The sequence below is a fragment of the Pseudorca crassidens genome, unplaced genomic scaffold (genome assembly GCF_039906515.1).
Source record: "Pseudorca crassidens isolate mPseCra1 unplaced genomic scaffold, mPseCra1.hap1 Scaffold_46, whole genome shotgun sequence".
Classification (NCBI taxonomy): Eukaryota; Metazoa; Chordata; class Mammalia; order Artiodactyla; family Delphinidae; genus Pseudorca; species Pseudorca crassidens.
In genome coordinates this window covers 4315330-4331455 of record NW_027136299.1, presented here as the reverse complement: position 1 = coordinate 4331455, position 16126 = coordinate 4315330, and the positions used below count along the sequence as shown (strand labels likewise).

The following is a 16126-nucleotide window of genomic DNA, read 5'->3' as shown; positions in this document are numbered from 1 at the left end:
TTTCCTGCAATTCTGCCCCGCTTTCAAGTCCTATTGGCAGCCTTACTTCAGTATATCTTTGGACGATAGCTGTCATTTTTAAGTCTGCAGGTTTCTGAATTACAGTGCCCTTGAGCTCCTTTCTTCAACTCGCTTTTTTGTGAGCTGGCCACAACACCGCAGGATTGCTTAAAGCCCTAATCTGGTTCCGGCACGGCACGCTGAGCCTTTGGTTAATTCCTCTTCCTGGTGGGAAATGAGAGTTAAATTTGCCCGTCCAGACACCTCCAGCTAGTCTCTCATTGGTCCTCCCTATTCCTGTTCATCTTCCGCAGAAATTGCAAACTGGGCCAAACAGGAGGTTAAAGGCACTGACTCTCCAAGTCGGGAGAGTGTTAGTAAAGCGTCTGGAATGTTGCACCCGAGTACCAGGGGACGAAAACTGAGACATATTTGAACACGTCTCCCGATCACACGGTGGATCATACTCTGGGTTACACATGCATGTTTTAGCTGAAGGAAGAATCCCTGAAACCTGGAGAGTTGAGACCCGTGGAATGGGTACCAAGCAATATGACTTCAAAGTGTCTTCATTTGCTCACCGAACCTCTCCAATCCTATCACTGCTGCGTTTATGCCCCTGTACACACGCTTGATTCTCTTTTGGAGACATAGCAATCCATAGGTTTTAAGATACTTACTAGTCAGGTACATTCTTAGGCGTTTAATATGGGGTGTTGAGTCCATTTCGTTGAGCAAGGAGTAGCTCTTGTCTATTCCATATTTGGCTTAAGGAACTTTATCTGTGCTCATTTCGATCTCTGGTTTTATGCAGCACCCCAACTCACCTTTCCCCTTAAGCAAGCATAAGTTGGTTTTCTAAATTTGAGACCCTGTTCTGTTTTGTAATTCAGTTCCTGTGTAGCCAAGTTTACATTCCGTGTATTAGTGATATCTTATGATGTTTCTTTTTCTGTGTGACATATTTCAGTTAGAATCGTCATACCTGAATCCACTCATTATGCTGCTACGGGCCTGATGACATAGATTTCATTGCTGAGTGATATTGCATTGTACATAAGTACCACAACTTCTTTATCCATTTTTCACTTTCTGCGATATTGAACTTGTACCGTAAATGAGGTTCTTGTAAACAGAGCCGTCCCAAATTTTGGGGTGGCTGTGTCTTTTTGATTTTAATTTCCCTAAGCTATAGGACCATAAGTGGAAGTGCACTAGGCTCTGTTGCTTTGTGTTTTAGATGTTTCAGGAAACACCATACACTTCTCCCAAGTGGCTCTTGGCAATTTACATCCCGCCCATCAGCATAACAAGGCTCCCAGTTCTCCATGGCCTGTCCTGCCTTTTTGGATTTTACACTTTTTTCAGATGGCCCTTTTGACCGGGGGGAAGTGAGACTTCATTGTAGTGCAGATTTCCTTGGCAAGCTTGCTTGGTTGGCCAAAAAGGGCGTATGTGTTTTTTCCTGAATATATTCAGGAAAAAACGCATACGCCCTTTTTGGCCAAGTGCATCATTGTGGACGTTCTGCCTCTTTTCCTATGCTTTCAATGCAATTCCAGTCTACCTCGTGAAATCGGTTTCCTGCAATTCAGTCCCACTTTCTAGTCCTCTTGGCAGCCTTACTTCAGTATATTTTTGGACGATAGCTATCATTTATAACTCTGCAGGTTTCTGAATTACAGTGCCCCTGAGCTCCTTTCTTCAACTCGCTTTCTTGTGAGTTGTCCGCAACACCGCAGGATTGCTTCAGGCCCTAATCTGGTTCCGGCACAGCACGCTGAGCCTTTGGTTAATTCCTCTTCCTGGTGGGAAATGAGAGTTAAATTTGCCCGTCCAGACACCTCCAGCTAGTCTCTCATTGGTTCTCGCTATTCCTGTTCATCTTCCGCAGAAATTGCAAACTGGGCCAAACAGGAGGTTAAAGGGACTGACTCTCCAAGTCGGGAGAGTGTTAGTAAAGCGTCTGGAATGTTGCACCCGAGTACCAGGGTATGAAAACTGTGAGATATTTGAATACATCTCCCGATCACATGGTTGATCATAGTCTAGGTTCCACATGCATGTTTTAGCTGAAGGAAGAATCCCTGAAACCTGGAGAGTTGAGACCCGTGGAATGGGTACCATGCAATATGACTTCAAAGGGTCTTCATTTGCTCACCGAACCTTTCCAATCCTTTCACTGCTGCGTTTATGCCCCTGTACACATGCTTGATTCTCTTTCAGAGACTTAGCAATCCATAGGTTTTAAGATACTTACTAGTCAGGTACATTCTTAGGCGTTTAATATGGAGTGTTGAGTCCATTTCGTTGAGCAAGGAGTAGCTCTTGTCTATTCCATATTTGCCTTAAGGAATTTTATCTGTGCTCATTTCAATCTCTGGTTTTATGCAGCACCCCAACTCACCTTTCCCCTTAAGCAAGCATAAGTTGGTTTTCTAAATTTGAGACCCTGTTCTGTTTTGGAATTCAGTTCCTGTGTAGCCAAGATTACATTCCATGTATTAGTGATATCTTATGATGTTTCTTTTTCTGTGTGACTTATTTCAGTTAGAATCATCATACCTGAATCCACTCATTATGCTGCTACGGGCCTGATGACATAGATTTCATTGCTGAGTGATATTGCATTGTACGTAAGTACCACAACTTCTTTATCCATTTTTCACTTTCTGCGATATTGAACTTGTACCGTAAACGAGGTTCTTGTAAACAGAGCTGTCCCAAACTGTGGGGTGGCTGTGTCTTTTTGATTTTAATTTCCCTAAGCTATAGGACCATAAGTGGAAGTGCCCTAGGCTCTGTTGCTTTGTTTTTTAGATGTTTCAGGAAACACCATACACTTCTCCCGAGTGGCTGTTGGCAATTTACATCCCGCCCATCAGCATAACAAGGCTCCCAGTTCTCCATGGCCTGTCCTGCCTTTCTGGATTTTACACTTTTCTCAGATGGCCCTTTTGACCGGGGGGAAGTGAGACTTCATTGTAGTGCAGATTTCCTTTGCAAGCTTGCTTGGTTGGCCAAAAAGGGCGTATGTCAGGAAAAAACACATACGCCCTTTTTGGCCAAGTGCATCATTGTGGACGTTCTCCCTCTTTTCCTATGCTTTCAATGCAATTCCATTCTACCTCCTGAAATCGGTTTCCTGCAATTCTTCCCCGCTTTCAAGTCCTCTTGGCAATCTTACTTCAGTATATTTTTGGACGATAGCTGTCATTTATAAGTCTGCAGGTTTGTGAATTACAGTGCCCCTGAGCTCCTTTCTTCAACTCGCTTTCTTTTGAGCTGGCCGCAACACCGCAGGATTGCTTCAGGCCCTAATCTGATTCCGGCACGACATGCTGAGCCTTTGGTTAATTACTCTTCCTGGTGGGAAATGAGAGTTAAATTTGCCCGTCCAGACACCTCCAGCTAGTCTCTCATTGGTTCTCCCTATTGCTGTTCATCTTCCGCAGAAATTGCAAACTGGCCCAAACAGGAGGTTAAAGGCACTGACTCTCCAAGTCGGGAGAGTGTTAGTAAAGCGTCTGGAATGTTGCACCCGAGTAACAGGGGACGAGAACTGAGACATATTGGAACACGTCTCCCGATCAGATGGTTGATCATACTCTGGGTTCCACATGCATATTTTAGCTGAAGGAAGAATCCCTGAAACCTGGAGAGTTGAGACCCGTGGAATGGGTACCATGCAATATGACTTCAAAGGGTCTTCATTTGCTCACCGAACCTCTCCAATCCTATCACTGCTATGTTTATGCCCCTGTACACACGCTTGGTTCCCTTTCGGAGACATAGCAATCCATAGGTTTTAAGATACCTACTAGTCAGGTACATTCTTAGGCGTTTAATATGGGGTGTTGAGTCCATTTCGTTGAGCAAGGAGTAGCTCTTGTCTATTCCATATTTGGCTTAAGGAACTTTATCTGTGCTCATTTCAATCTCTGGTTTTATGCAGCACCCCAACTCACCTTTTCCCTTAAGCAAGCATAAGTTGGTTTTCTAAATTTGAGACCCTGTTCTGTTTTGTAATTCAGTTCCTGTGTAGCCAAGTTTACATTCCGTGTATTAGTGATATCTTATGATGTTTCTTTTTCTGTGTGACTTATTTCAGTTAGAATCATCATACCTGAATCCACTCATTATGTTGCTACGTACCTGATGACATAGATTTCATTGCTGAATGATGTTGAATTGTAGGTAAGTACCACAATTTCTTTATCCATTTTTCACTTTCTGTGATATTGAACTTCTACCGTAAACGAGGTTCTTGTAAACAGAGCCGTCCCAAACTTTGGGGTGGCTGTGTCTTTTTGATTTTAATTTCCCTAAGCTATAGGACCATAAGTGGAAGTGCCCTAGGCTCTGTTGCTTTGTGTTTTAGATGTTTCAGGAAACACCATACACTTCTCCCAAGTGGCTCTTGGCAATTTACATCCCGCCCATCAGCATAACAAGGCTCCCTGTTCTCCATGGCCTGTCCTGCCTTTCTGGATTTTACACTTTTTTCAGATGGCCCTTTTGACCGGGGGGAAGTGAGACTTCATTGTAGTGCAGATTTCCTTTGCAAGCTTGCTTGGTTGGCCAAAAAGGGCGTATGCGTTTTTTCCTGAATATATTCAGGAAAAAACGCATACGCCCTTTTTGGCCAAGTGCATCATTGTGGACGTTCTGCCTCTTTTCCTATGCTTTCAATGCAATTCCAGTCTACTTCCTGAAATCGGTTTCCTGCAATTCTGCCCCGCTTTCAAGTCCTATTGGCAGCCTTACTTCAGTATATCTTTGGACGATAGCTGTCATTTTTAAGTCTGCAGGTTTCTGAATTACAGTGCCCTTGAGCTCCTTTCTTCAACTCGCTTTTTTGTGAGCTGGCCACAACACCGCAGGATTGCTTAAAGCCCTAATCTGGTTCCGGCACGGCACGCTGAGCCTTTGGTTAATTCCTCTTCCTCGTGGGAAATGAGAGTTAAATTTGCCCGTCCAGACACCTCCAGCTAGTCTCTCATTGGTTCTCGCTATTCCTGTTCATCTTCCGCAGAAATTGCAAACTGGGCCAAACAGGAGGTTAAAGGGACTGACTCTCCAAGTCGGGAGAGTGTTAGTAAAGCGTCTGGAATGTTGCACCCGAGTACCAGGGTATGAAAACTGCGAGATATTTGAATACATCTCCCGATCACATGGTTGATCATAGTCTAGGTTCCACATGCATGTTTTAGCTGAAGGAAGAATCCCTGAAACCTGGAGAGTTGAGACCCGTGGAATGGGTACCATGCAATATGACTTCAAAGGGTCTTCATTTGCTCACCGAACCTTTCCAATCCTTTCACTGCTGCGTTTATGCCCCTGTACACATGCTTGATTCTCTTTCAGAGACTTAGCAATCCATAGGTTTTAAGATACTTACTAGTCAGGTACATTCTTAGGCGTTTAATATGGAGTGTTGAGTCCATTTCGTTGAGCAAGGAGTAGCTCTTGTCTATTCCATATTTGCCTTAAGGAATTTTATCTGTGCTCATTTCAATCTCTGGTTTTATGCAGCACCCCAACTCACCTTTCCCCTTAAGCAAGCATAAGTTGGTTTTCTAAATTTGAGACCCTGTTCTGTTTTGGAATTCAGTTCTTGTGTAGCCAAGTTTACATTCCGTGTATTACTGATATCTTATGATGTTTCTTTTTCTGTGTGACTTATTTCAGTTAGAATCATCGTACCTGAATCCACTCATTATGCTGCTACGGGCCTGATGACGTAGATTTCATTGCTGAGTGATACTGCATTGTACGTAAGTACCACAAGTTCTTTATCCATTTTTCACTTTCTGTGATATTGAACTTGTACGGTATATGAGGTTCTTGTAAACAGAGGCGTCCCAAACTTTGGGGTGGCTGTGTCTTTTTGATTTTAATTTCCCTAAGCTATAGGACCATAAGTGGAAGTGCCCTAGGCTCTGTTGCTTTGTTTTGTAAATGTTTCAGCAAACACCATACACTTCTCCAGAGTGGCTTTTGGCAATTTACATCCCGCCCATCAGCATAACAAGGCTCCCAGTTCTCCATGGCCTGTCCTGCCTTTCTGGATTCTACACTTTTTTCACATGGCCCTTTTGACCGGGGGGCAGAGAGACTTCATTGTAGTGCAGATTTTCTTTGCAAGCTTGCTTGGTTGGCCAAAAAGGGCGTATGCGTGTTTTTCTGAATATATTCAGGAAAAAACGCATACGCCCTTTTTGGCCAAGTGCATCATTGTGGACGTTTTGCCTCTTTTCCTATGCTTTCAATGCAATTCCAGTCTACCTCCTGAAGTCGGTTTCCTGCAATTCTGCCCCTCTTTCAAGTCCTCTTGGCAGCCTTACTTCAGTATATGTTTGGACGATAGCTGTCATTTATATCTCTGCAGGTTTGTGAATTACAGTGCCCCTGAGCTCCTTTCTTCAACTCGCTTTCTTGTGAGCTGGACGCAACACCGCAGGATGGCTTTAGTCCCTAATCTGGTTCCGGCATGGCACGCTGAGCCTTGGTTAATTCCTCTTCCTGGTGGGAAATGAGAGTTAAATTTGCCCGTCCAGACACCTCCAGCTAGTCTCTCATTTGTTCTCCCTATTCCTGTTCATCTTCCGCAGAAATTGCAAACTGGGCCAAACAGGAGGTTAAAGGCACTGACTCTCCAAGTCGGGAGAGTGTTAGTAAAGCGTCTGGAATGTTGCACCTCAGTACCAGGGGACAAAAACTGAGACATATTTGAACACGTCTCCCAATCACACGGTGGATCATACTCTGGGTTCCACATGCATGTTTTACTGAAGGAAGAATCCCTGAAACCTGGAGAGTAGAGACCCGTGGAATGGGTACCATGCAATATGACTTCAAAGGGTCTTCATTTGCTCGCCGAACCTCTCCAAACCTATCACTGCTGCGTTTAGGCCCCTCTACACATACTTGATTCTCTTTCGAGACATAGAAATCCATAGGTTTTAAGATACTTACTAGTCAGGTACATTCTTAGGCGTTTAATATGGGGTGTTGAGTCCATTTCGTTGAGCAAGGAGTAGCTCTTGTCTATTACATATTTGGCTTAAGGAACTTTATCTGTGCTCATTTCAATCTCTGTTTTTATGCAGCACCCCAACTCACCTTTCCCCTTAAGCAAGCATAAGTTGGTTTTCTAAATTTGAGACCCTGTTCTGTTTTGTAATTCAGTTCCTGTGTAGCCAAGTTTACATTCCGTGTATTAGTGATATCTTATGATGTTTTTTTTTTGTGTGACTTATTTTAGTTAGAATCATCATACCTGAATCCACTCATTATGCTGCTACGGGCCTTATGACATAGATTTCATGGCTGAGTGATATTGAATTGTACGTAAGTACCACAACTTCTTTATCCATTTTTCACTTTCTGCGATATTGAACTTGTACCGTAAACGAGGTTCTTGTAAACAGAGCCGTCCCAAACTTTGGGGTGGCTGTGTCTTTTTGATTTTAATTTCCCTAAGCTATAGGACCATAAGTGGAAGTGCCCTACGCTCTGTTGCTTTGTTTTGTAGATGTTTCAGCAAACACCATACACTTCTTCAGAGTGGGTTTTGGCAGTTTACATCCCGCCCATCAGCATAACAAGGCTCCCAGTTCTCCATGGCCTGTCCTGCCTTTCTGGATTCTACACTTTTTTCAGATGGCCCTTTTGACCGGGGGGCAGTGAGACTTCATTGTAGTGCAGATTTTCTTTGCAAGCTTGCTTGGTTGACCAAAAAGGGTGTATGCGTGTTTTCCTGAATATATTCAGGAAAACACGCATACGCCCTTTTTGGCCAAGTGCATCATTGTGGACGTTCTGCCTCTTTTCCTATGCTTTCAATGCAATTCCAGTTTACCTCCTGAAATCGGTTTCCTGCAATTCTGCCCTGCTTTCAACTCCTCTTGGAAAACTTACTTCAGTATATTTTTGGACGATAGCTGTCATTTATAAGTCTGCAGGTTTGTGAATGACAGTGTCCCTGAGCTCCTTTCTCCAACTCGCTTTCTTGTGAGCTGGCCGCAACACCGCAGGATTGCTTCAGGCCCTAATCTGGTTCCGGCACGGCACGCTGAGCCTTTGGTTAATTCCTCTTCCTGGTGGGAAATGAGAGTTAAATTTGCCCGTCCAGACACCTCCAGCTAGTCTCTCATTGGTTCTCCCTATTCCTGTTCATCTTCCGCAGAAATTGCAAACTGGGCCAAGCAGGAGGTTAAAGGCACTGACTCTCCAAGTCGGGAGAGTGTTAGTAAAGCGTCTGGAATGTTGCACCCGAGTACCAGGTGACGAAACCTGAGACATATTGGAACATGTCTCCCGATCACATGGTGGATCATACTCTGGGTTCCACATGAATGTTTTAGCTGAAGGAAGAATCCCTGAAACCTGGAGAGTTGAGACCCGTGGAATGGGTACCATGCAATATGACTTCAAAGGGTCTTCATTTGCTCACCGAACCTTTCCAATCCTTTCACTGCTGCGTTTATGCCCCTGTACACATGCTTGATTCTCTTTCGGAGACATAGCAATCCATAGGTTTTCAGATACTTACTAGTCAGGTACATTCTTAGGCGTTTAATATGGGGTGTTGAGTCCATTTCGTTGAGCAAGGAGTAGCTCTTGTCTATTACATATTTGGCTTAAGGAACTTTATCTGTGCTCATTTCAATCTCTGGTTTTATGCAGCACCCCAACTCACCTTTCCCCTTAAGCAAGCATAAGTTGGTTTTCTAAATTTGAGACCCTGTTCTGTTCTGTAATTCAGTTCCTGTGTAGCCAAGTTTACATTCCGTGTATTAGTGATATCTTATGATGTTTCTTTTTCTGTGTGACCTATTTCAGTTAGAATCGTCATACCTGAATCCACTCATTATGCTGCTACGGGCCTGATGACACAGATTTCATTGCTGAGTGATATTGCATTGTACGTAAGTACCACAACTTCTTTATCCATTTTTCACTTTCTGCGATATTGAACTTGTACCGTAAATGAGGTTCTTGTAAACAGAGCCGTCCCAAACTTTGGGGTGGCTGTGTCTTTTTGATTTTAATTTCCCTAAGCTATAGGACCATAAGTGGAAGTGCACTAGGCTCTGTTGCTTTGTGTTTTAGATGTTTCAGGAAACACCATACACTTCTCCCAAGTGGCTCTTGGCAATTTACATCCCGCCCATCAGCATAACAAGGCTCCCAGTTCTCCATGGCCTGTCCTGCCTTTTTGGATTTTACACTTTTTTCAGATGGCCCTTTTGACCGGGGGGAAGTGAGACTTCATTGTAGTGCAGATTTCCTTGGCAAGCTTGCTTGGTTGGCCAAAAAGGGCGTATGCGTTTTTTCCTGAATATATTCAGGAAAAAACGCATACGCCCTTTTTGGCCAAGTGCATCATTGTGGACGTTCTGCCTCTTTTCCTATGCTTTCAATGCAATTCCAGTCTACCTCCTGAAATCAGTTCCCTGCAATTCTGCCCCACTTTCAAGTCCTCTTGGCAGCCTTACTTCAGTATATTTTTGGACGATAGCTGTGATTTATAAGTCTGCAGGTTTGTGAATTACAGTGCCCCTGAGCTCCTTCCTTCAACTCACTTTCTTGTGAGCTGGCCGCAACACCGCAGGATTGCTTCAGGCCCTAATCTGGTTCCGGCATGGCACGCAGAGTCTTTGGTTAATTCCTCTTCCTGGTGGGAAATGAGAGTTAAATTTGCCCGTCCAGACACCTCCAGCTAGTCTCTCATTGGTTCTCCCTATTCCTGTTCATCTTCCGCAGAAATTGCAAACTGGGCCAAGCAGGAGGTTAAAGGCACTGACTCTCCAAGTCGGGAGAGTGTTAGTAAAGCGTCTGGAATGTTGCACCCGAGTACCAGGTGACGAAACCTGAGACATATTGGAACATGTCTCCCGATCACACGGTGGATCATACTCTGGGTTCCACATGAATGTTTTAGCTGAAGGAAGAATCCCTGAAACCTGGAGAGTTGAGACCCGTGGAATGGGTACCATGCAATATGACTTCAAAGGGTCTTCATTTGCTCACCGAACCTCTCCAATCCTATCACTGCTGCGTTTATGCCCCTGTACACACGCTTGATTCTCTTTTGGAGACATAGCAATCCATAGGTTTTAAGATCATTACTAGTCAGGTACATTCTTAGGCGTTTAATATGGGGTGTTGAGTCCATTTCGTTGAGCAAGGAGTAGCTCTTGTCTATTCCATATTTGGCTTAAGGAACTTTATCTGTGCTCATTGCAATCTCTGGTTTTATGCAGCACCCCAACTCACCTTTCCCCTTAAGCAAGCATAAGTTGGTTTTCTAAATTTGAGACCCTGTTCTGTTTTGGAATTCAGTTCCTGTGTAGCCAAGTTTACATTCCGTGTATTACTGATATCTTATGATGTTTCTTTTTCTGTGTGACTCATTTCAGTTAGAATCATCGTACCTGAATCCACTCATTGTGCTGCTAAGGGCCTGATGACATAGATTTCATTGCTGAGTGATACTGCATTGTACGTAATTACCACAAGTTCTTTATCCATTTTTCACTTTCTGTGATATTGAACTTGTATGGTAAACGAGGTTCTTGTAAACAGAGGCGTCCCAAACTTTGGGGTGGCTGTGTCTTTTTGATTTTAATTTCCCTAAGCTATAGGACCATAAGTGGAAGTGCCCTAGGCTCTGTTGCTTTGTTTTTTAGATGTTTCAGGAAACACCATACACTTCTCCCGAGTGTCTGTTGGCAATTTACATCCCGCCCATCAGCATAACAAGGCTCCCAGTTCTCCATGGCCTGTCCTGCCTTTCTGGATTTTACACTTTTTTCAGATGGCCCTTTTGACCGGGGGGAAGTGAGACTTCATTGTAGTGCAGATTTCCTTTGCAAGTTTGCTTGGTTGGCCAAAAAGGGCGTATGCGTTTTTTCCTGAATATATTCAGGAAAAAACGCATACGCCCTTTTTGGCCAAGTGCATCATTGTGGACGTTCTGCCTCTTTTCCTATGCTTTCAATGCAATTCCAGTCTACCTCCTGAAATCGGTTTCCTGCAATTCTGCCCCGCTTTCAAGTCCTCTTGGCAGCCTTCAGTATATTTTTGGACGATAGCTGTCATTTATAAGTCTGCAGGTTTGTGAATTACAGTGCCCCTGAGCTCCTTTCTTCAACTCGCTTTCTTGTGACCTGGCCGCAACACCGCAGGATTGCTTCAGGCCCTAATCTGGTTCCGGCATGGCACGCTGAGCCTTTGGTTAATTCCTCTTCCTGGTGGGAAATGAGAGTTAAATTTGCCCGTCCAGACACCTCCAGCTAGTCTCTCATTGGTTCTCGCTATTCCTGTTCATCTTCCACAGAAATTGCAAACTGGGCCAAACAGGAGGTTAAAGGCACTGACTCTCCAAGTTGGGAGAGTGTTAGTAAAGCGTCTGGAATGTTGCACCCGAGTACCAGGGTACGAAAACTGAGACATATTTGAACACGTCTCCCGATCACATGGTTGATCATACTCTAGGTTCCACATGCATGTATTAGCTGAAGGAAGAATACCTTAAACCTCGGTAGTTGAAACCGGTGGAATGGATACCATGCAATATGACTTGAAAGGGTCTTCATTTGCTCACCGAACCTCTCCAATCCTATCACTGCTGCGTTTATGCCCCTGTACACACGTTTGATTCTCTTTCGGAGACATAGCAATCCCTAGGTTTTAAGATACTTACTAGTCAGGTACATTCTTAGGTGTTTAATATGGAGTGTTGTGTCCATTTCGTTGAGCAAGGAGTAGCTCTTGTCTATTCCATATTTGGCTTAAGGAACTTTATCTGTGCTCATTTCAATCTCTGGTTTTATGCAGCACCCCAACTCACCTTTCCCCTTAAGCAAGCATAAGTTGGTTTTCTAAATTTGAGACCCTGTTCTGTTCTGTAATTCAGTTCCTGTGTAGCCAAGTTTACATTCCGTGTATTACTGATATATTACGATGTTTCTTTTTATGTGTAACTTATTTCAGTTAGAATCATCATACCTGAATCCACTCATTGTGCTGCTAAGGGCCTGATGACATAGATTTCATTGCTGAGTGATATTGCTTTGTAAGTAAATACCACAACTTCTTTATCCATTTTTCACTTTCTGCGATGTTGAACTTGTACTGTAAACGAGGTTCTTATAAACAGAGGTGTCCCAAACTTTGGGGTGGCTGTGTCTTTTTTATTTTAATTTCCCTAAGCTATAGGACCATAAGTGGAAGTGCCCTAGGCTCTGTTGCTTTGTTTTTTAGATGTTTCAGGAAACACCATACACTTCTCCCGAGTGTCTGTTGGCAATTTACATTCCGCACATCAGCATTACAAGGCTCCCAGTTTACATGGCCTGTCTTGCCTTTCTGGATTTTACACTTTTTTTCAGATGGCCCTTTTGACCGGGGGGAAGTGAGACTTCATTGTAGTGCAGATTTCCTTTGCAAGCTTGCTTGGTTGGCCAAAAAGTGCGTATGCGTTTTTTCCTGAATATATTCAGGAAAAAACGCATACGCACTTTTTGGCCAAGTGCATCATTGTGGATGTTCTGCCTCTTTTCCTATGCTTTCAATGCAATTCCAGTCTACCTCCTGAAATCGGTTTCCTGCAATTCTGCCCCGCTTTCAAGTCCTCTTGGCAGCCTTACTTCAGTATATTTTTGGACGATAGCTGTCATTTATAACTCTGCAGGTTTGTGAATTACAGTGCCCCTGAGCTCCTTTCTTCAACTCGCTTTCTTGTGAGCTGCCCACAACACCGCAGGATGGCTTCAGGCCCTAATCTGGTTCCGGCACGGCACGCTGAGCCTTTGGTTAATTCCTCTTCCTGGTGGGAAATGAGAGTTAAATTTGCCCGTCCAGACACCTCCAGCTAGTCTCTCATTGGTTCTCGCTATTCCTGTTCATCTTCCGCAGAAATTGCAAACTGGGCCAAACAGGAGGTTAAAGGCGCTGACTCTCCAAGTCGGGAGAGTGTTAGTAAAGCGTCTGGAATGTTGCACCCGAGTACCAGGGGAGGAAAACTGAGACATATTTGAACACATCTCCCAATCACATTGTTGATCATACTCTAGGTTCCACATGCATGTTTTAGCTGAAGGAAGAATACCTTAAACCTGGAGAGTTGAGACCCGTGGAATGGGTACCATGCAATATGACTTCAAAGGGTCTTCATTTGCTCACCGAACCTCTCCAATCCTATCACTGCTGCGTTTATGCCCCTGTACACACGTTTGATTCTCTTTCGGAGACATAGCAATCCCTAGGTTTTAAGATAGTTACTAGTCAGGTACATTCTTAGGCGTTTAATATGGGGTGTTGAGTCCATTTCGTTGAGTAAGGAGTAGCTCTTGTCTATTCCATATTTGGCTTAAGGAACTTTATCTGTGCTCATTTCAATCTCTGGTTTTATGCAGCACCCCAACTCACCTTTACCCTTAAGCAAGCATAAGTTGGTTTTCTAAATTTGAGACCCTGTTCTGTTTTGTAATTCAGTTCCTGTGTAGCCAAGTTTACATTCCGTGTATTAGTGATATCTTATGATGTTTCTTTTTCTGTGTGACTTATTTCAGTTAGAATCATCGTACCTGAATCCACTGATTATGCTGCTATGGGCCTGATGACATAGATTTCATTGCTGAGTGATACTGCATTGTACGTAAATACCACAATTTCTTTATCCATTTTTCACTTTCTGCGATATTGAACTTGTACCGTAAACGAGGTTCTTGTAAACAGAGGCGTGCCAAACTTTGGGGTGGCTGTGTCTCTTTGATTTTAATTTCCCTAAGCTATAGGACCATAAGTGGAAGTGCCCTAGGCTCTGTTGCTTTGGTTTTTAGATGTTTCAGGAAACAACATACACTTCTCCCAAGTGGCTGTTGGCAATTTACATCCCGCCCATCAGCATAACAAGGCTCCCAGTTCTCCATGGCCTGTCTTGCCTTTCTGGATTTTACACTTTCTTCAGATGGCCCTTTTGACCGGGGGGATGTGAGACTTCATTGTAGTGCAGATTTCCTTTGCAAGCTTGCTTGGTTGGCCAAAAAGGGCGTATGCGTTTTTTCCTGAATATATTCAGGAAAAAACGCATACGCCCTTTTTGGCCAAGTGCATCATTGTGGACGTTCTGCCTCTTTTCCTATGCTTTCAATGCAATTCCAGTCTACCTCCTGAAATCGGTTTCCTGCAATTCTGCCCCGCTTTCAAGTCCTCTTGGCAGCCTTACTTCAGTATATTTTTGGACGATAGCTGTCATTTATAACTCTGCAGGTTTGTGAATTACAGTGCCCCTGAGCTCCTTTCTTCAACTCGCTTTCTGTTGAGCTGGCCGCAACACCGCAGGATGGCTTCAGGCCCTAATCTGGTTCCGGCATGGCACGCTGAGCCTTTGGTTATTTCCTCTTCTTGGTGGGAAATGAGAGTTAAATTTGCCCGTCCAGACACCTCCAGCTAGTCTCTCATTGGTTCTCGCTATTCCTGTTCATCTTCCGCAGAAATTGCAAACTGGGCCAAACAGGAGGTTAAAGGCGCTGACTCTCCAAGTCGGGAGAGTGTTAGTAAAGCGTCTGGAATGTTGCACCCGAGTACCAGGGGAGGAAAACTGAGACATATTTGAACACGTCTCCCGTTCACACGGTTGATCATACTCTGGGTTCCACATGCATGTTTTAGCTGAAGGAAGAATCCCTTAAACCTGGAGAGTTGAGACCCGTGTAATGGGTACCATGCAATATGACTTCAAAGGGTCTTCATTTGCTCACCGAACCTCTCCAATCCTATCACTGCTGCGTTTATGCCCCTGTACACACGCTTGATTCTCTTTCGGAGACATAGCAGTCCCTAGGTTTTAAGATACTTACTAGTCAGGTACATTCTTAGGCGTTTAATATGGGGTGTTGAGTCCATTTCTTTGAGCAAGGAGTAGCTCTTGTCTATTCCATATTTGGCTTAAGGAACTTTATCTGTGCTCATTTCAATGTCTGGTTTTATGCAGCACCCCAACTCACCTTTCCCCTTAAGCAAGCATAAGTTGGTTTTCTAAATTTGAGACCCTGTTCTGTTTTGGAATTCAGTTCCTGTGTAGCCAAGTTTACATTCCGTGTATTAGTGATATCTTATGATGTTTCTTTTTCTGTGTGACTTATTTCAGTTAGAATCATCGTACCTGAATCCACTCATTATGCTGCTACGGGCCTGATGACATAGATTTCATTGCTGAGTGATACTGCATTGTACGTAAGTACCACAAGTTCTTTATCCATTTTTCACTTTCTGTGATATTGAACTTGTACGGTAAACGAGGTTCTTGTAAACAGAGGCGTCCCAAACTTTGGGGTGGCTGTGTCTTTTTGATTTTAATTTCCTTAACCTATAGGACCATAAGTGGAAGTGCCCTAGGCTCTGTTGCTTTGTTTTTTAGATGTTTCAGGAAACACCATACACTTCTCCGGAGTGTCTGTTGGCAATTTACATCCCGCCCATCAGCATAACAAGGCTCCCAGTTCTCCATGGCCTGTCCTGCCTTTCTGGATTTTACACTTTTTTCAGATGGCCCTTTTGACCGGGGGGAAGTGAGACTTCATTGTAGTGCAGATTTCCTTTGCAAGTTTGCTTGGTTGGCCAAAAAGGGCGTATGCGTTTTTTCCTGAATATATTCAGGAAAAAACGCATACGCCCTTTTAGGCCAAGTGCATCATTGTGGACGTTCTGCCTCTTTTCCTATGCTTTCAATGCAATTCTAGTCTACCTCCTGAAATCGGTTTCCTGCAATTCTGCCCCGCTTTCAAGTCCTCTTGGCAGCCTTACTTCAGTATATTTTTGGACGATAGCTGTCATTTATAACTCTGCAGGTTTGTGAATTACAGTGCCCCTGAGCTCCTTTCTTCAACTCGCTTTCTTTTGAGCTGGCCGCAACACCGCAGGATGGCTTCAGGCCCTAATCTGGTTCCGGCACGGCACGCTGAGCCTTTGGTTAATTCCTCTTCCTGGTGGGACATGAGAGTTAAATTTGCCCGTCCAGACACCTCCAGCTAGTCTCTCATTGGTTCTCGCTATTCCTATTCATCTTCCGCAGAAATTGCAAACTGGGCCAAACAGGAGGTTAAAGGGACTG

The 16126-nt window shown here is 43.9% G+C and overlaps 1 long non-coding RNA gene across 6 annotated transcripts in view; it reads left to right on the top strand.

Annotated features, from left to right (window-relative positions):
• Positions 1 to 16126, top strand: part of LOC137218209 (uncharacterized) — a 977125-nt gene that overhangs the window by 764281 nt on the left and 196718 nt on the right. Inside the window, exon 4 of one of the 6 annotated variants that reach the window (XR_010940519.1) lies at positions 2551 to 2574. The exons of 3 other annotated variants lie outside the window; for them this stretch is intronic. This is a non-coding gene — a long non-coding RNA (uncharacterized lncRNA). Of the gene's footprint in view, positions 1 to 970; positions 996 to 2550; positions 2575 to 16126 lie in introns of those variants that run through there. 2 more of the 6 variants (XR_010940526.1, XR_010940522.1) reach the window with 2 other exon arrangements.